The sequence below is a fragment of the Malus domestica genome, chromosome 02 (assembly GCF_042453785.1).
Source record: "Malus domestica chromosome 02, GDT2T_hap1".
NCBI classification, from domain to species: Eukaryota; Viridiplantae; Streptophyta; class Magnoliopsida; order Rosales; family Rosaceae; genus Malus; species Malus domestica.
The window spans coordinates 33,805,458-33,809,537 of NC_091662.1; the positions used below are offsets into that span (position 1 = coordinate 33,805,458).

General features: G+C 36.1%; 1 long non-coding RNA gene across 1 annotated transcript; it reads right to left on the reverse strand.

The window, feature by feature from the left end:
* Positions 1 to 1,144: 1,144 nt before the first annotated feature.
* LOC103411167 (uncharacterized) lies at positions 1,145 to 3,375 on the reverse strand. Its single transcript, XR_011574150.1, has 3 exons — positions 2,984 to 3,375; positions 2,136 to 2,189; positions 1,145 to 1,786 (listed from the first exon to the last, which is right to left on the reverse strand). It is a non-coding gene; the product is annotated as an uncharacterized lncRNA (long non-coding RNA).
* Positions 3,376 to 4,080: the final 705 nt, after the last annotated feature.

The following is a 4,080-nucleotide window of genomic DNA, read 5'->3' on the forward strand; positions in this document are numbered from 1 at the left end:
CTCTTCCTCAACATCTTCTTTTACTCCTTCCTAACCCTCTCTTTCTTCTCTCCCCACATCACACATTGTTTTCTCTCTCCTCAGTCTTTGTCTTCTCTCTCTCTCTCTCATCACACTCTCTTTCTTCTCACTCCTCCCATTCTCACCATAATTTTTTGCTCTCTCCCTATCCTCCTCGTCCTCTCCATGTCTTTCTCTCTCCTCGCCAACTATTTTCTCTCTTTTTTCTCTTTCCCAATTTTTTCTCTCCTCCAATTTTTGTTCAAGAAAGTTTGAATTCAAACTAAAAAAAAATTATTTTTAAAAATTCAGCCAAAGAAATTTTGAGATTTTTAAAAAAATTGTTTTTAAGTGATGTTATTTGAAAATTATTTTTAAGAACAACCAAAATTTTTGGGTAGAATATCACATAAGCCCTAAAATACCCAATAAGCAGGTCAGGTAGAAGGAACTCCCGGACTGTGAAGCCCTTTGGGATAGGAGATGAGATTTGGTCTGGGCCAATTGCACCGTTCTCTCCCTCCGCGCATGACTAATTGAGAACTAACTCCACAATTAGTGTTACTCGACCTTCCCAGGCATTGCGGGATGGTCCCAGAAAGGATGAGAAAAAGGATGCTGCCCAGCTAGGACCACCACTTGCTGCCCGACCATTGCATCAATTGTAGTGGCTCAAGCTTCTTGTCCGACTATCGCAACAATTAGTAACTTACTAGACACTCAACTAGTAGGCAGTTCTGTCTCCATGCTTTTGCCATTCGATCCCTCCAGATCTCCCTTCAGTCTCAAGTGGAAGTGGCACAACACATACAAGACCATCAATCACCTTTTTAACTTTGCAAGATACTAATGCGATCACGCATAATGTATGAAATGAAATGATTTTTTAAATCAATCAATTACGAAAATCACAAGGCACATCCATAATTGATTTCTAGGAAAAACCAAAGATAAAAAACTAAATTTTCTCTAAAAACAAACGGGTACAAAACTGGTTTTTCTTCTCTTAAAATACTTTGGAAAATGCTCTCGGATCACTGGCTGCTCTAAGCTATTATATATCGGATTCAAAACTAACACATCCTTATCAACGTAATCCGCAGCTAGATGAAAGAACTGGTAATAATCGAAGACATGTTCACAATAAAAAAGAAAACAATAGATTTAGAAGTCAAAATGGTTATAAGGAGCAATGCACTTGGAGTCTGGACTCCGGGTCATACAAGCGGCACGCCTGAGGCTACTTCATTTCTCTGCTAATCTAAACTACTTTTGCATTGCAGTCCTTATCTTCCTATGGAATTCCAAGGAAATATATAATTCGAATATGCATCAAATTTAACACAACTAAACAGTGTGGCCCAAAACCACTTTTTCCTTCCTCCAGTAACTTTAATTCAGGCATGGAAACACAATTTCGCCATTCAAACTATGGACGACTCAATGTTTAGTTTGATGAACTATCTCTAGCTTTAGAAGTCCTATTCCAACCAGTAATCCAGAAAATAAACATGAACTTTTAACGGACCTGCCCGCCATCTACTTTCTTCCACTTGGTTCTAACTTCTAGTGGTGTTTGTAAGGCAAAATTTCTTGCTCTCTTCCTTGTTCACTTTCCTGCAGCACCTTGGCCAGCCTATATGTAGATTGTGATGGCACCAGAAACACTTCAAAGTCAACTAGTGAAGCCAATCACAAGTATTGTGGCTTGAGGTCATTTTCCAAGATATTATTTGTAGTCTTATTCATAATTTGAATCATTATCTCAAATCCAAACTCCTCCACTCTGCATTACAACTCTAACAAATCAGTATAACACATCTTGTCAAAGCTTCATTTTCGTTTTTCAATAAGTAAGCATTACATAAACTGAACGCTAACAAGGCTAACACAAAGACAATGATAGTGATAGTTTATGCAGCCATTGCCGCTGAAACCAAGGCTGGCTAGCTGTTTGTGGAAGAAAATTACTAGGTTAGCAGAGCTAAACAGCTAAAGCAGCTATGCCGCAGAATGCAAACACAAAACAAACAAGTATTCGTTTTTCTTTGGCCAAGACTAACAGCTGAATTTATTTCTACAGAAATATGAAGAGTGTTGGCATAAGTAAAACAGTAGTTAACGAACGAACTTACAACACTGGGCCAAAAGCTAGCTGCTACCAATGACAATGACCAGTACTGCATCTCCTACTGTTGGAACAAATATGTTTTTATTTAAATATTTAAATATATTTATGTTTTGCTTAATTACCAATATTATATACATAACAGCTAATTTATTTTGGCCTTATCAATTAGATAAGGAGTTATCTCCTCTTAAATATAAAACGTGGGATTCCTTTTCTATATAGAGAAGATGATCATGTTATTAAGCATATTCAAACTGTTTCGTGCTTTTCACTTTGATTTTGCTTTACGTTTTGACTAAATATTTATGCTAATAAATATTCAAACGTTTTGACTAATATTTATATAACATGTAAAACAGCCCATATACATAGAAAATCATCAGAACTTTATATATATTCAAACCGTTTTGCCCTTTTTCTATGCGATTACTTTATGTTGTGGTTTTTCCGTTTTGTCCTACTTTCAAGCCCTCGTTAATCTCTCAAATTCTCAACGTCTTTTTCTCTCTAGTATATATAGCAGTCCTTGGGTACAATGAAAAAAAGAAAAAAATATATATATACATATATTTTCTGATATATATAGTTTTGAAAAGCAACATATTGAGAGGGTGTGAGTTCGAAGGTTCTTCCATTGTGCAAGGAAGAACTTTATCAGAAGAAGAAGGTTCTGGGTTGTTTTATCCTGGGGACGACGTGGTGTTTGTGAACTGCTTGCACACTTTGGGCAGAGCCGCGAAACGTCTTAAAGAGAGCGACTTAGTCCGCGACTCATCCCAAAAATCATTCACCACTCAAGGCTTTTACATTTTTTCGGGTAACTTCGTTCCTTTCTATTTCAGCTTACAACACCTACCAACATCATACATCCTGGATTTCCACTTTTCCTTCATACACGCTTAACAATTGAGGTACTTCATCTATATATCTGAACACAAACTTATCCAAGAAGCATTTCTCCACAGGTGCCAACAACGAACTCAAACTCACATTTTCAATTTCCTTTATCAATCCTTTCAACTCCAAAACTTTCACGACCGAACACCTTGGTATAATTCTACTCTCCATACTGAGACCCATGACAGTCGGGTGTTTGACAATTGATCTCTGCGGCCATCCCATCTTGTTCACTAAAAAATCCATTACTGACGCTATTTTTGTCTCCGACTTATTCATACAGTAGGGGTACCGTCTGAGAGCAGAGAGAACATCATCCTCAGACCAACCCCACCTCTTATAAACTTGTATGGAGCTATCAATTTTCTCCCTGAATATTAATTTCAGCCGATTATCCTATGAACTTTTACAATTAGCCAATTTTCTCCTTCAACTTAAATTTTAGCTGATTACTCCTTGAACTTTTATAAATAGCCAATTTCTCCCTGACATTAGATTTAAAAAAAAAATCCAATTTTTTATTCATTTTGATCACACGGACAACACATGACAACTGTATGAGGGCAAAAAGAAAGAAAAATTGGATGGATGAAAATTGATTTGAAAATTTTAAAATTTAATGCTAGGGGGGAATTGGCTATTTATAAAATTTGAGGAGGGGGGTAATCGGCTAAAGTTAAAGTTCAGGGGAAAATTGGCTATTTATAAAATTTTAGGGAGGTAGTCGGCTAAAGTTAAAGTTCAGGGGATAAATTGACTAATTAATCGGATAAAATTAAAGTTCAAGAGGAAATTGACTCCTTTATACAAGTTTAAGGAGTAAATCGACAAATACCTTTTATGTTAAATAATAAGGATGTTTGTGATTGTTCAAAACTTCAAGTTAACTTTCTGCTATTTTTGAATTTTGTAAAAAAACTGGCAGTTTTGAAATTAAGAGCCAAATTTTGGCTATTAATGATAAATACCCGCAAAGAGTTATGTCAAAAATGAAATATCTCTGCTACCCTTTACTTAAAAGGACTATTTGACGGAACGGAAGAAAATGGTGC